Source organism: Styela clava, chromosome 4 (genome assembly GCF_964204865.1).
Source record: "Styela clava chromosome 4, kaStyClav1.hap1.2, whole genome shotgun sequence".
NCBI lineage: Eukaryota > Metazoa > Chordata > Ascidiacea > Stolidobranchia > Styelidae > Styela > Styela clava.
The window spans coordinates 3,408,306-3,425,781 of NC_135253.1; the positions used below are offsets into that span (position 1 = coordinate 3,408,306).

General features: G+C 35.1%; 2 long non-coding RNA genes across 2 annotated transcripts; both read right to left on the reverse strand.

The window, feature by feature from the left end:
* Window positions 1–541: 541 nt before the first annotated feature.
* Window positions 542–9,835, reverse strand: LOC144422108 (uncharacterized). The gene is made up of 5 exons (XR_013475150.1): window positions 9,685–9,835; window positions 5,779–5,928; window positions 3,815–3,907; window positions 2,628–2,801; window positions 542–1,908 (listed from the first exon to the last, which is right to left on the reverse strand). It is a non-coding gene; the product is annotated as an uncharacterized LOC144422108 (long non-coding RNA).
* A 4,488-nt stretch (window positions 9,836–14,323) lies between these two features.
* On the reverse strand, window positions 14,324–15,797 carry LOC144421890 (uncharacterized). Its single transcript, XR_013475018.1, has 2 exons — window positions 15,743–15,797; window positions 14,324–14,555 (listed from the first exon to the last, which is right to left on the reverse strand). It is a non-coding gene; the product is annotated as an uncharacterized LOC144421890 (long non-coding RNA).
* Window positions 15,798–17,476: the final 1,679 nt, after the last annotated feature.

Genomic DNA, 17,476 nt, shown 5'->3' on the forward strand with positions numbered 1-17,476 from the left:
CCAAATTTAGTCCCGGCACAATATCCGATTTTTCACAGGAAGTAAACCCAAAAATTTACTCTAAAATGAAAAAAATGCCTACCGGTAACTACAAATCTATAACAGTATAAATCCCAGCTGAGACATATAACACGTAAATGACAAAAATCCCATCGGAGTTATAATCAATTGTACAAATATAAAAAATCATATATAAAATATTTAAAATCAAAAAACAGTTACAAGATAAGCTTATAAATAAAACAATATGAAATCACAATGGAAATAAATCAAGTGGCAGGACTACGCTACACCTGCCATAGCAACGAATGGTTCCGTGGTCATATTTAACAGGTTATTCTGGTCCTCTTAGTACGAACCCCAGGGTTAAAATATGAATATCATTACATCCACAATGTCATTACTATCAACAATATTGTCATTCTCAAAGCCAAAATCAAGCAAATTAATACCATCTAAGATGATCAACATAAGTAATCCTATATTTTCCACTCCCGAATGGCGAATAGTTCACATTTTCGATACATTTGGAATTATTATTTTCGAATATGAAATATCGGATACATTCGAAAATAAATTCAAATAAAAGAAAGCATATTTTAGTGTATAAAGAAGTTTGCATACAATAAACAATGGAATAACTGTTATCTACAACCTGGCTATTCACCAGACATTTTATGTCCGCACATCGCCGTGATATTTTAGAGTAGTTTTGTTTTTCACATTGTAGTAGGTACGAAAATACAAATTAAAAATTAATTATAATCAGGCAGTTTAAAACTTTTCATGTTGATTGCCGTGGCATTCATTTTTCGTTATTTTACGCAACCACGAGATAAGTTGAACAAAATCAAAATAATACAGCGAGGCATTTTAGATGCTGGTATCTAAACATTTTGCGCAACAGAAAATCAACCTAGTGAAAAGTCTATACTATTACCTATCATTATCAAAATTATTTGCAGAAAAGAGAGAAAAAGTATGAATTATATTTCCCAATAATTCCGACTTGTGACAATTTATTGGGTATCGTAACACTTGTGGCATTACATACCGTAAGTTTAAATTTTTCGACGTCATCGAAATGAATGTGTAAATTAGAAGCCTTGCAGGGGAATAGCGGCTATGTCAATCACTCAATCGTGCAACAATATGAGGCGCACATTCACACCGAAGATAACAAACAATCAAAGTGCCAGGTCTATTTCATCGTCAGTACAATACAAAGCGCAGAAAACTGTTCGAAGATTTCACTTAGGAGGCAAAACACCTCACTGACAGCTGAATGCGGCTATTATTCAGAAAGGTACTTGAATCGTTTTGGACAACCCTGTTTACCAGTATTATTAACATTCTTGATATAATAAACAAAATGTGAAAAAAAATATAACACTTTAAAGGGTCTCACCCAACCAGTTGACCAACCTATTCTTACATGGATAAAAATACCATACAAAATCCCCCACATTAAAAAACAAAGATTTGACAGTCACATTGAAATTTCGTTTCTGCCAAACAGCAGATTTCCTGATTGATCCCTGGCAAACTCGAAGGGTTCAGATGGGGCATTATTGAACAGTTCAACAATTTCATCATGTAACGTTCATTCATACACAACTCATGGAGTTGTCTGTATATTTCAAGCACAATTAGAATGATTTTCCTACAGGTGCAGACGATAAAACACCCAATATAGAACTCCATCAATGACTTTCATTATCTTCCAGCAGCTGCACAAAATTCAAACTTTCCTGGAATAGAACAGTAGATATACAGATAAAGTAGGTTGATCCAAGGTTTTCTTCATAGTTAGAACTTTTGAAATATGACATCCTTCATCCGCCTTTCGCATTCATATAATCTGATGCCATAATAAAACAATCACCAGGTTAGACCAGTTTGCCCCATCTAAAAAAATATAAATCAAGTCATTACAAATTTGAACTGAATTAGGTATACGATTTACTGATCAAACTCTCTTCAAAAATACGATTCGGATCACAGAGTCAAACAACAGACAAAAACAAATTGTCATTAGGTTGAAAGCAAGAGCGCAAAAATGATAAACCTCATGAAAAAAAGTAAAATTTCAATTAAGTAGTTGAGTGAGTAGAGTAGTTGAAAAAACATCTATAAAATTTAAGTTTAGAGCAGTGGTTTTTCACCTTTTTGGTGGAGCGGGTCTATAGAAACATTGCTGATTGAAGCTTTTTTCCACTAGTGCTCTGATATGGGGCGAACAACAGCTCACTTGTCAGATATAGCAATGGTTCCTGGACCTTTTTTCACACGACCCAAATTTTTATACCATCTAAGACTACAAGTACTCCTGTATATTGACTGCAAGTGGATGTGGACGGTACACAATAGTCCAAAAATATATGACCGAGTACGGCAATGCATACGCGTATCCACAAAATATTTTATAGTGTTTTTCGTTGAAATACGATTTTACAGACTTTGGGCTTTTATTTTATGCAAATTACTTAATTATTATATTACTTAATTTTATTTCAGAATATATTGGATATTTTATATTCGAAAATAATAATTTAGAATGTATTGGAAATAGTAGATTATTCAGGTATATGAATTGATTTCAAAGAGTCTGAAGATACTATACTAACCTTTACTATGAATATGATGACTAGAAAATATGGCATCAACATTGAATCTTGTACATTTCCGACAACATATTTTGTAAAAATAGTCGAAACGTGAGCACAGTATACATGAGTAATGTGATGTTATGTGAACTCAGAAGTTTAAGGCTGATGACTATCAGTAACTGGCACCAGAGTCTGCAATATGTATCGAATATAAATTGTTTTGGTAAGGCATTAATGAAATAAGGCAATAAGGCGTCAATTTACAGACAGTTCGCCATGCTTTTATGGTCAAAACCATATTATTGTGTTTGTTATCACCTTAATATCACCACCAACATAATTTACCACAGTCATACTTTCAATCATGTTTAGGATACTTGATTGAAGTTGGTCAGTGCTGATAATAATGCTCATTTCTGTATAGATTCGGTATAATTGAGATATGTAAATAGAACTAGACAAAATGAAATATTTAAAATACATGATTTGTTGCTGGTAATAAAGACTTGCCAATTGTGGTAGCGTTGAAAAAATGCGGCATAGTGATATATCAGACTGATATTCATTCATTGACTGAAGGAAACTATCAGTAGCGAATGCTGCATTTATGCAAGAAAACTGTGGATTGTAATCCAATGAGATTGGAACGTATTTTCTTTTATCACTCAAGCCCCTCATGAGATAAAACTTCATTTACATTCTTATTGAAAGTCAAACACTCCATTTTAGGAGAAAATCAACTTCGGCGCATGCAAGTCTCCTTTAATTAGTAGTGCTTAAAATAAACAACTAAGTGCATTATACACGTGTCAGAAATTTTAAAATCCAACTCCCAACTCTAGAGAATTCAAAACCGGACTCTGTTTAAAAATTTTGAGAATACGAGTCAACTACACAGCCCTATTGAATACTAGAGTCCAGAAATTTTGGGTCCAAGACAAATATTATCTGCAGTGTAAAAAATTTGGAGACTAAACTATATCATCAATATTAAATTCACACCAATTCAAACATAATTCTATGTTTAAGTGGCTTTTCATACAGAATCTTTTTTGAAGCAAGAGATGCAATGTATCCTAAACAACTTTCCAGCTTTATAAATGTTTGGATAGAAGAATAGTTTGGTCACAGAAGTATCAGATAGACAGATATCAAACAGAGAGTAATACATAAATAATCAAACAAAGAAAAGGTATTTTAGTTACCTGTAATTCAATAAATGCTGTACTGTAATGTATTGCAAACAGAAATATTGCAATTACTGGATAGACAATCATGTCTGACTGAAGACGTTCTCACTAAAAATACGAAAAAATGAAGTTTTAAATAGGTTTTAAAAATCCTAAACGGAATCTTATATTGTACGAAAGTGATTCCCGTTTATAATAACATTTGTCACGATAAATCAATGTTTCCTAAAGCATTATTATTCATCCGTACACATTAAGAACTACAGGCAGTAATAAAATAATAACAATATCAACATTAAGATTAGGGTTACTAAGAGTTGCATATCTGACGATATTGGACATTTAACTAACTGGTGTATAATTGTCAGTGGTTCCCAACCTGGGTGTCGCATTTTTTGAGGGGGTCGCGGGATAACATAATTTAATGTGCAACTTTTTTCTATAAAATCTCGATGAAAAAAATAAATTTGTATATAACCGGAAAAATTATAAACGAGAAACAATGGAAACCAATATTTAAGGCTTTGGGTTGACTAATTCCAAACTAAGGTCTCCCACTTCAGAACACTCTTACCAATGTGATATATTATCTGTTGACACTACAGCATGCATTTTAATTTTGACTATGAGTTTGTGGTTCAGTACCCTTTCATTGACTTCCCCATTTACCTATTTTGAAAACCGCCCTCTCTCTCTACGAATTCTATATTATTTATTGAATCTATAATGAGCCGCTTTCCAGTCCCATTTTTGTACAGTTTAGGTGATTTATCATAATAAACTGAATATTTGTGCTACACAATTCGAAGTGCTTACTATATATATAAAAAAGCAAATTTCCTCCCTTGGGCAGAATTCTTCCCCGATTGGGAAGCATTGCGATAGGTGTCTCATTTTACCACTTGTGCGTTGGAGTATTATTCGACAAGAAACTTAGAAGTCGCGGCAAAAAAATTTTGTAGACATGGCAGCGTCAAAAATTGAGTATGTTCCTCATTTTTTTTTTTCAATTTCAAGTGTTGCGTGGAAATTGCGCAACTGTAAAGGCCCTCTCGTTCATCTTCTACTATCAAGTCAGGCAAACTTTCTATGAAATGAGTAACAAGAAAGTACAGAGTTATGCATTTTCATGAGCGTATTTTTAGCTACCACTCTGGTCAATTTTGACTCCCGTTATTTTCAGTTTTCAGTAAATCAGTTTGATAAATTAGGTACCGGTAGGTCTTGTAAATTGCCCTAATATCCGGAAATACTGTACTCATCAAATAGTACTGATAGTGCAATTTCTATTTTGGGGATAACAGGGTACTTCAATAAATGATAGTATTTGAATTGATTTGAGGATAACTATTTTGCAGAAAACAATAAAGCTTAACCTCTCCTTTGTATGGCATACTAATTTAAAATCAGCATATATTGTGAAAGTGTGCGGTAAGCTAAAAAACATGAGTTTTTTCCTGAAAAATTTGGTGCCGCACGAACAAAAAGTTTGGAAACCGCTGATATAAACAGTAAATAGGCAATTATAAATCTGGCAAAACAATATGGTCTTCGAGGTGTAGTAGCAAACCTAATGTATATTTGATAATTTATAAGCAAGATACATATATTAATTTAGACTCTCGGATTTGAAATTAAACTTGCGGACCCTTGCGGACTGTATTGGCAGAATCTTTGAGTGCCACGGAGCTAATGTGGAGAACCATTGCTCTATTAATTATGCCGGCACCATAGGTTGTAGACCTCTGGTTCGAACCCATCCGCGTTTGAATTAAATTAGAACTTACTTTGGCTCTCAATTACAAATTTGTTGAATTGTCTATCAAATAATGACTGTGGATTCAATGCTTTTTCAGTTTCTTTCAGAAATTACAAATTCATGTCTTCACCAAAAGTTTGAAATTTTGACTCTTTACTCCAATATCAGTAAAATCATGTCACTCTCTAGAATCCGTCATCAAATACTAAATATAAATTACCTTCCCATCGCCATATCATCACACAAGGTATTTTGTAATGAACAAGTCAGATGTTCATAAAATGTTGAGTTGAGGTTATTATCATCCGATCATGGTCTTCTGTCTATCTGGGCTGCTAATCTTCTGTTAGAATGGCACACTCTCTTTGTACTAAAAAATAGATCAACTGTGAGCATAAAATGTAGAAGGGTAATGAGATCTTGAGTAATAGTGAAGACTTTTTCAGCTAGTGCTCTGAAATGAAGCGATAACTACTGCCCACTTGTCATATATGACCGATACCAGCACCTAGGTATTGCATTATCGTGTCTTGCATTAATAAGACTCTAAAACATTGGTTCTCAAACCTTTAAAATCGCACCTCATTTATAAAATTCGTCAAGTCTTGTGTCAAACTCAAAAATAACAAGATAAGGGATTTAGGATTTACATATTTATCCCGGGGGAGAGGAAAGCCGATAAGACGGCTTATCCATATGACGAACCACGGCCTCTCGTCCGGTTACCATTCCAAGTCGGGTATGGGATGAGTTTTACTGTATTGTTTGTTTTCGAAGCATGGACTTGGTGGTGGAGGAAGCCTTAACCGACCAGCAGTTACGTGAACTACCCAACGACGGCGAGGAGTCCAGTAATCCTCTCGCACATAACCATCCCTGCATGGGATTCGAACCCACGCAGAGTAGTTAGAGGTGCGGTGGCGAGCGTATTCCTAACGCTTAGCCCGTTGAGCCACGCTGCCGCGCCACATAACACATTGAAAATATGTGGATAGAACGTAAATATCGAAATCTAACAAATATATCATTTTTAATTACCGTATATAATTGCATATAAGCCGAGTTACTTTTCATAAACTAATACCGCAAACCTAAACTGAACGATATTATCATCAATGGCGCCAGGCTAACAAATAACATCGGCCATAGATACTAAATAATATTTAAGAGCTATTTCATAGGCTGAAAAGGCAAAGATTTCCCGGTATGCTCGGTCACTATTGATGAAAACAATGAATTACGACACAATTTGCTTCTAAATTTATTGTCGTGGTCACCCATGATATCTTGACTATGTTAAAAATACACTGAAACACTGAAAACGATACTAGAAGATAGCGAATAGCAATATTTGAATATTAAATTTGAATTGAACATCATCGACTGTAATAGTTGCTTACAGCATGTTACGATTTGGAGAGTCGGCTTATACGCAAATTTTTATAAATTTACTATTTTAATAGAGTCGTTTTTAGAAGGTCGGCTTATACGTGAGATTGGCTCATAAGTGAGGCTATACAGTAGCTGCACTCCAACTAACCTCTAGCGGGGCACACCCAACTGTTTGAGAACCACTGCTTTTAAATACCATAGCAATCTACGGACATAATATGTGTGGTAAACTGCCCGATTATAATTAATTTTTCATGCATATTTTTGCCATTCTGCGAAGTTATTATTTATTAATAAGCTACAAAGATCCGTGAAGAATCCCAAGAAATGTTTTTCATTCAATTAAGTATGATAATAATTGATTGAATATACTTAATAACATTGGTTAGCTTAATAATATGTCCATCATAGTTAGGGATGGGCAATTCAGAATATCGAATCCGGAGGATTAGAATTTAGCAGGATCTGACAATAGGTTGCGGTTTCTGCCTCTTCATCACCACGCGTCAATTTTTTTATTTCGGGTTTCTAATTTAATATTCAAATATGAGCGTTTTCTCCCACGTGGAAATCTCACTGGTTTAATATTACTTGCATACCTTTGCGAAAAAAAAACCTGTGAAATCAGCAAACATGGTAATCTCAAGTGGCATATTCAGAACAGCAGCGACTTAGCGGCGACTTAGTGGCTTTATTTTACATTATATTATGTTTTGCGACCTGTGAGTTTTCCCAAAAAATGATGTTAACCAAAAGCCAGGCGGTAAATGTTACAATATTATTTGCGATTAGTTTAGATCAAATATTAAATATTATTATTACTTTTAGGACACCAATTTCCAAGATACAAATTCCAAAGTTGTATAGCAAAACATGGCAATCTGTCAAATTTATTCATAATTTATACCTTTTCTTGCTTCGTGACAAATAATTTTGATAATGATAGTTTAAAGTATCGAATTTTACTAGGTTGATTTTCTGTTGCGCAAAATATTCAAATCCGTGAACGATACCAGCATTCAAAATGCCTTACCATGTTAATTTAATTTTGTTTAACGTAACCCATGTCTGAGTCGGCATAGAAAAAAATAAAATCATTTGGCCTACTAGCATACTTTATCAAAATACCACGGATATAAAATGCATATAAAATGTGTGGGCAATCTGCGGACATAAAATGTCTGGTAAATAGCCAGGTTGTGGATAACAATTATTCCATTGATTTTAAAAACAATTTCAAAATGAAAATATTGCAACGAATATGGTTCTCTTTCTGTTTCACAGTTGATAAATTAAAAATTACGCCAAATTTGGCATTTGAAACTTTTGACATAAATCCTGATTTTATCTAGTGAACTAAATTTGATAAAATTTGTAGGCTATTTGTGATTGCACAACACAATAGTTTTAAAATGAAGTAATCTCTTGGCTTAAATATAAGCAGAAGAAGGTAATTTCTGCCTATTATTAAAACCAATAACCTAACTGACAAAAAGTTTCGCGAGGATGTTTTAGAAGATTCAGCTTGTGTAAAAGTTCCGCACAAATTCAATTCTTACAAGAAATTGGGCAATTTATGTCTTCATGTCCTTGAGTAAGATTAGACTAGGGCCTATAGTTAGACCAACCATACATCCCGGTTTAAACGTCTGTCCCGGACTCCCGGTGTCCCGTCCCGGTTAGCAAACTGTCCCGGAATTTTACTTTAGTGAAATTTTCAAAATTAACTCCGACCTTATGCAAAATTATGAATAATTCCGTCCCAAAAGGCATAACTTTAACTCGAGGCTTATATCTTAATTTTTTAGCTTATTAGGTTGAGTAAAATATCGCGCATAGCTTGAGAAATCCTTTGGCTAGGGAATAATGAGTGACGTTCATTTCGTCATTATTCTATTGACTCCAATGAAACTACAGCAATTGCTGCATCAGAAGCCTTATTATGCTTGGAGTTGGAGAAGGCATAACAACTTTCATTTGGTTTTGTCATATTATGCTGAAAGTAATCTAGAACTTGAGATTCCGTAGAGTAATGCAATATTAAAGCTTATAGATATAAATATGGAATAAAAATTTGCAAAGCTCAGGCCGCCGGCCTTTCGTCCAGTTATTTCATTCATAGTTTTGAGTTTGTCCCGGATTATGCCCAGGAAATTATGGTAAGTCTACCTATAGTGCTAGTATCGGTACATCGGGTCTGGTATAGTTTAGTACCACATGTACTTCTAGTTGACCTGGCTCAACAATTTTTGCATATGTCAATCCTAACCCCCACCTGACTACGTCGCCGACAAATTACGTCATTTCGACGTCACAGTGGCGTAATAAGGCCCACCGAAGTATGCGGATGGTCGTCCAAAACGCGCAGACGATCACCCTAAATCGAGCAAGCAATTTCTCCCGTTTTCTTGTCACAACGATCACGATGGGAGAGAGATCGCCGGCTTTAACAAGTTCGTTATCGGCGGCGCAGATGACATTTCGGGCGATCGTAATTATACTTTGGCAATCCCTATGACGTGATGGTGACGTCGTAGTGACGTAATTTTTGGATGGCATACCGGTAGTCAGGTGGGGGTTAGGAATAGCATATGCAAAATTCGTTATGCTACGCCCACCGGAAGTACTTGTGGTACTAAACTATACTAGACCCGGTACATCTTGGAGGTATTTGTAGACCATTAGCTTGTCTTCGCTGGTATCAGCTTGATATTAGGCCATTCGTTTGACTAACCTGGCTCAAGGAATCCATATTTCCAGTCTCGACGTCGCCTACAATTATTTTCCCATTTGTTTCTTCTGCCGGCATACCGTATGTTGATAGCTTCAATAGTTGCACTGTTTTGCCATTCCCGAGCCGAGCGACCCTTCATTTATTAGCAGAAGGCAACAGCCTAGCCGAAAGGCGAGGATCACGCAGAACCGCTGTAAGATCGCAGGCGACGTTGATCGAAAATGGCGCCAATTTACATCGTTGCGCAATCTAGGCATAGAGGACTTGCACGGGTCACGTGACTTTGTTTACTGGACGGCAAAAAAACAAAAACGTCCATTTGGCTCCTTTCAGTTACAAGTCGGATTATACGTTTCCGTTTTGTTTGGCTGTTGAAAATGGTTATTTCGTATTGTTCCGTTGGCTGTACGTATAGTATAGACAACGAAATGGATCTTCAGTTATATTCCACTGTTTTGAAAAGATCTGGAACGTCGCGCAATGTAGATATCATCTATTGGCAGGACTGCTTGGTGTCAAGTCCAGAAGTCATCTCGATTGTGTTTCACTGTTTGCGGACAGCACTTCGGTGATGGTGAGTGATAATTAGGGTTGGATTATCCGGATAGCGGTTAACCGGATAACCGATTAACCAAGAGGTATTTTGCTATCTGATAACCGGATATTATTGTAACGGTTAACCGGATAATAGAGCAGTATAAATAATGCATATGCGCATTAGTGATTTTTATATTTTTTGTTGAGTGGCCAATGACATCTCTCAGAGCATATAATATTCACTTATATCCACACCACTCTGCATATTTTAGTCATCCGTGTAATGCTGGAGTGAACTTGACTATAGTATTACATCACAAAACACGCAGAAAAATGTGATTATTGCGTATTTACGGTATAGAAGAGCCCGACTTACCTTAAAATAAAAGCATTTCTACTCTAGATATGAAAATAAATGGTAAGCTGCACGAACAAATCCAATTTCCTATTTTTGCTATTTTGAAAATTCATCAAATTTGAGCTATTATTGCAATTCCAATGAGTATAATTTATTTAGTACAATAAATGCAGATATTAATTAGCTTATAGTTATATATCAACATTTTCGGGAGAAAAGTCGGGTTCAGTTTCGTCGGTATATAACGCCGATAATTGTTTTATTTCGCCCGTAACTGAAATGGCCGCAGTATGTTATCTATCGTCCTATCTATCTATCGTTAAGAGAATAGATCTGAAACACACATTTTTGACTGACAATAAGGAATTGAATGCTAACGAAAATATCACGACTCTTGATTTATGAGCCAGTGATAGATAAAACAAGACTCTATTTTAGGCGCTGTTGAATCGCCAAAATTTCGTAATAATCGTATTTACTGAATTTACAACAAGGGTAACTTTTCACGGGATGTAACTTCTTTTCAAATTAAAACTGGCATAATGCAGATGTTAATTCCCCAAATAATAACGCGATGCGGAAGAAAACGATCGGCGATGATAACACAATTAGCCTGTAAAATTCGACCGCCTTTATTAGTGACGTTTTCGAACATTTCAAAATGAGGAGGAAAGGCTGTTATTACATGTATGGTGTTCATGGAACTTTCACAAACAAATTTGTTTGCAAAATGGTCTATAATATTTCAGAAAAGTTTAATGTGACAGACTCTGTATCGTGTCATGTTTTTCGTTTACTCATTTATGGTGGTAAGTAAAGTTGTTCAAAAACTGGCGCAGCATTGTTTTGGCTCTGTTAATTTAGTTTAAAAGGTATTCGAATGGAAATAGATTTGTGGAAGTTGTGGCCTAATTAGTACAAACGTGAGAATATTTACAGTGACATGTTAAATAAGTGAAGTTTTCAAATTAGAAGAAATTTCTGACCACTTCGGTTTTTTCATAATCATCAATTTGCTTTGTTATTAAAATTTTTGTTCAAATGACTTATATTTTCCTATACACTTCACGGAATTTGTTCCCCCTATATTCTATTTTTTGGATACTTCTCTCACCGAGATAAAATGTTAAAAATGCACGATTTTTTGTGTCCATGATTTCATTTATATGTATGCTCTTGTGGTATATATTAACAAAGTTTATTTCGTCGTGCAAGAAATCACCAAATATTATAGAAAACAAAATAGCCTACTATACATGACAATATTAAATTTCATTGCAATTGATAGGAAGCTGCGGATGATCAGAAATGATCATTGTGAGTCTGCGACACTAAAATTTAGTACGAGTCAAAATTTAAAGAAAAGAGGCTCTAGACACAAAAAGAAACTTTTAAAATCTTTACAATAAAGTAGAAATAATATAAATCTTTACATATTATTTGAATAGGGAAAATAACTTAGCAGTTGGGGGAAAAAAAATTAGGACACAATATTTTCAAAAAATGTTTCATTTTAATATTCCGCTGTACATCGGTACGACTACTGAGCTTAAATTATTATTTATTGACACATGCAATATTAAAATGCACAATAATTCATATTCAAGAAAAATAATACATATGTGAGTATTTACAACAGAACTGTGTGGTGGTATTCGTTCAATTCACCGCGAAAATCCTGCGAAATCGGTTCTCTAAAATCAGCAGTAACTATCCGGTTAACCGTATATTTAAAATACGGAATACCCGGATATATCTGTTATCCGGATAGTGAAAATTATAGGTATCCGAACTAACCCTAGCGATAATAGGATAAAAAAAATTTGGCTCGCCAAAAGGGAGAACCGGAAAAATCGTGAAAAAACAAAACAGCAATGCTCAATAATGTGAGGACAAACATTAAAACGAAGTGTTATCAAATTTTTCACAGTAACGGTAATCTCATTTAATTAATAAAAAAAACTCCCGATTTCGCTGACCGCCAGATCGCCTAAATGTGATCGCCGAACCACCATGCTACGATGCGCAATTTTTTAATTTCGATGACGTCATCATATATAACTTTGAAGTGAAAAACAAATCTCGTTATGTATTTAAAGAGAAAAGCTATTGAAAAAATTTGGAGATGGACATTGCAAAATCATTTCTATAATTTTCCTCAGCGCCTCGTCGCCAATGATGGCACAGTAGTTTTCAAATTTGTCAAACAGAACGCGCAGTTCTGCAATAAATTAAAACAAAATTAAACATCGATATCCACCAGAGCGCAAGACTTGATACACGCGTGATTAAAAGAACCGACATTTGTATGTGGAATGCCGAAATAATCACGCCATAATCGTGAAACATACTTTAGCGGAAGTGGTTCCCAAACTTTTTAGAGTTGGGACCCACTATTTATTACCAAAGCTTATGGCGACCCACTTAACTTTAATTTAATTTTAATTTAACAGAACACAGCAATGGCTAATCATCGCAAAACTACCGTGTTTCCTCGAAATGAAGACCTGGCCTGAAAATAAGATAATAATTTGAATTTTTAAAATGATTTCAGAATGACCCTACCCTTAATATAAATTTAAAATGTGTGGAAGAAGAAAGGTTCATTAACCTGAAGTAAGGTGAAGATCACACCACTATTAAAGATGGTGTGATATCACAATTAAGATATTTGTCACTTGATTTTTGTATAGAAAATACAAATAGAAACTATGGATGTCGGTTTTTATATAATATTTAGTGAAAAATCTTGTGATTTACTACAATGTAATTTTATTTTTGATAAATGAACACAAAAGACCTATTCCAAAAAAAACCATAGTGTTATTCTTCAAAAGAAATAAATCTATATCCTATCTAAATATCGGGGAAACACGGTAAGAAGTGCTGTACAGTGTACAAAACTGCTACGCGTAAAAAAGCCACATGGTCATTCTTTGTGTAGCAAATTTTTGTTCCTTTGAGAAGATCGTAAAAAAGATTCGAATTTAAATTCAATTTAATTTATTTTGTTTTTTTGAAGCTTTACGTATTCGAGCCGCCACCGATCCTAATACCCAGTATAATTAACCAAAGCTCTCTACATCTTTTCACGACCAACTAAGATTCCTTTTGCGACCCACCAGTGGTTCGCGACCCATAGTTTGGGAACCGCTAAAGTTTAGCCTATATAAAATACGGTACTAAAATTTAAACATTTAAAAATGTTGGCTTATGAACTCATTTAAGTGCGGGCTGAACGCGGCCCGTGCATGGGGCGTTGGTTGGACAGCCTAAACTATGTTTTTTTATTCCCTTTCGTTTTCTTTTAGATATATTCTATATGCGGTTATAATTTCGCAATTTTTAGCGTTTGCTAAGACATAGGTTTGGTATGACGTCATAATGATTCTAACAAAACATGAATTGTGTTCTTTTATTCAGATAACAAGCGATTCACGCTCATTTACAAACATTTCTTAAAATGTGGAGCATGAGAAATTGACTCGAAACTCAAATACCTTTAGTTTAGAGAGAAGAAAACCAGAAATTAAAAGGTTAATGGAAGATGTGAGTTTAGCTTTCTGTGTAGACTTTCGTAAGGGTGATGAAGGAAGCTTTTGATCCTTCTCTAGAAACATTAGTAATGTTTCATTTCATTTGGAATACTTGAACACTTGCTCATTCTTCTGTTTTGCACGTTAGTATATTCTTCAGATTCAATATTCTAGAAATGTTTCCGACTATTCAAAAGAGAAAGGAAAATTTACATTCGTAGCTGATTATTATTAGTTGGAGATCTTTGACAACGCGCCACAATAAACAACAAGTCCTGTCACGAAGTTAACGATTCGTTTCTGAATCAGTTACCAGTGTTTGATATTAGAGAGCAAAGTGCATATTGCCTGTGCCTTAATGAAATTCATCTTAGAATCGGTGTAGTTTGTTCAGAACAGTCAACACGATGGAACTTGGAATAGAATCAGGAACATGGCATCTGCTGAAAACAATGAACATAAACTAAATATTACATACGGCAAGACAATTTTGCAATATCATAATATCACAACTCTCTAATTTTTAAATCAATCAACACGATATAGATTAAAAACATACAAAAATTTAACAGTATATATATACCCAATGTTTCGACTTTCTAAGTAACACAATCAAATGAAATATTCTCTTAAGCAGGGTCGGCCAACCTTTTTCGTCAAAGGGCCACATGTAGTTCCATGGTAGTTATGTTCTGGTTTTGCTACACAAACTACAGGTTAATGAACAAACAAACAATAACCTCACACCAAACTTTCACAATTATTAGAATAATGAAACTGTTGTTTCCCAACCATTGATGGGGCGCCATCAGTGGTTATTCCCGAAAGTTTCGCCAAAGGCAAGCGAAGATGCTTGATCATTTTTATCATAGCTCCCAACAAATCAATGCCTCCAGTCGTGGCTTAATAGGGACAATGACTGCGAGCTCTTTGGTAATTTAAAATCTTCATTAACTCCCCGCAAGAAGATCGCCAAGTTGTCAACTGAGCAGGAAACTTGATGTCAGTGCTTTTGCCAAGCGCCAAGGAATACGATGAAAATTTTCCCGCTTTTGCAATTAAAGTTTCCGCTATAGATTTCCCAGGCTCTTCAACACGACGAGTTATGGTCTGTCTTGACAGGCTATTTTTGCAAAAACCTCTTTTGTTCATGGACGTATAACATTGACAACCCAAACAATACATAATATACATTCCTTAGATTGTTTTGCCATATCATCATATAGAGTAGAAAAAGACCAAGAGTGTAAGCGACTATGGCACCTTTATGTATCGATATCTCCTCCCAGTTGGTTTCGATTCAAAATGACATGTTTGAAAGGGCTGGCAGAGCGCATTTTAGAAAAATAAAAAAATCGTTTGTATCACATTTTCACTCAATATTTTTTATTCAATTCTGGAAAATACAGCGCGGGCCATTCTAAATGCTACCGCGGGCCACGGGTTTGACGACCCTGCTCTAAAGTAACTAAAATCCAATTTTTATGGCTATAATATTAAAGCAGTAGTCATTGCGCTAATTTGACAGTAATACTGCCACAAACTATATTTATATTACACTTGAGAACCTCAATTCTTATTGTTATTTCCAACAGATACATAACGAGTACTACCAACAATACAGAACCTGTAAACACTGATTCACACCGAATACTGAGCTAGACTGAGACAAGACATCCAACCATTGCGCTTCCAATTTATTGATTATCTTAATAAATTGAGAGACTCACAACATACCATTGTGTAGTACGTCTGACGCGCCTTCGTTGTTTACCTAAAAACGTCAAAATTTGCCCTGGCCAACATTCCGATGGAACAGTAACAACCTATAATTTATAGGGTAAATCAGGGTGGACCAAACCGCGGCCCGAGCACACATTCCCTGCGCCCCGCAGAAAAATTCCAGCGTGTACTAAACCATTGGTAGATATGAGGAAAGATACCAAAAATACCACGATATTTCTTAAGAAGCAAATGGGTAAACTCGCATTGTTTTATCACTTTTGTGTTTTCTCCTACTGCGGCCCGTAAGACATCGTCAAAAATTTTCGCGTCCCGGCAACTTTGGACCACCCTAGGGTAGATCTTATATAACGAATTCTGCAATCAGTAGAAACAAAAATGAATGAAGCCTCGATAAAACATGTAGGGAAATCGATTTTCAATACGATTTCAGAAAATCTGTGGATTCCACACATATAAAAATTTAGATTCAAAGCTCGCTCTATCCCAATCGCTAAGACAAGTAGTAATTTCACAACGTATTCATATATCACAGAGTTGGTTTAGGAATAAATGTAATTACTTTAAGCCACATAACATGTATTTGGAAGATTGCCAATCATATCTCCCTGTCCCTTATTTTTCTTTTATAGTGCGAGAAAATTCCATTTGTACAGGCATTCAGTGAACGAGAGTAAACTTTTTTCCTATCCTAGGTAACATTCGGGACACGCGAAAGACCACTCATTTAACCTTATTTCTCGACACGTGTGGATACCAAGAGATAACCACAAAAGACTTCTAAGAGAATGATAACAGCAACAAAATATGTGGATAATAAAATATGTAAATTTAGCGTTCTTTGACTTGTCAAATAATGGCACTATGATCTTCAAACCTCCCTTTCACACTAAAATCATAAAATCAAACATTTCGTACAGTACATACCGGCCCAGGTAATTTTATGAACTGTTTTTTGGATAACATAGGGAAATGATTTTCAAAAAAAAAAGAAATGTTTGCTCAACTTCCAAAAACAATTGATGAAATAAATACAGTAACAAAACCAATGAAGATAAGCAAATTGCCAATGCAAGAAATTCAAAAAAGGATAGAACCAAAAACTAGCCCCCACTCAAATATAATTCGAATTATACACCTAATATTCCCATAGTGAGAATGTATGTGTGACTGTGTATGTGTAGTGTGGATGCTATTTATGTAGTGTGTATTTTGTGCGTAAATGTACTCAAAAAGCGTAGACAGAGCTTCATTATGTCGCGCATATAAGTAGAATTGGATATGCACACTTTCCCTTTTCACTCCTTGATCATCAGGGTGACAAGATCTCCAACTTCAAAGTTGCGTTGAATCTTGAGTCGGCACTGTAATTGGGGAAGATATTCGTTTGTCAAGCGATGACAAAATAAATCATGTAATCACTGAACATGTCTGTATTCCTCTTCTGTATTCATGTGCTCGAAGAACAAATCAGGTGGCAAAGACGGTTCTAATCTATTTATCAAAATTGAGTTTGGAGAAAAGGGCATTCAAGTCTTTCGGATCGTCGCACGGTGGTGTGAGTGGACTTTATTTTTTGACGCGTGTGGATTCCAAGAAATTCCTTCAACGAGAATGA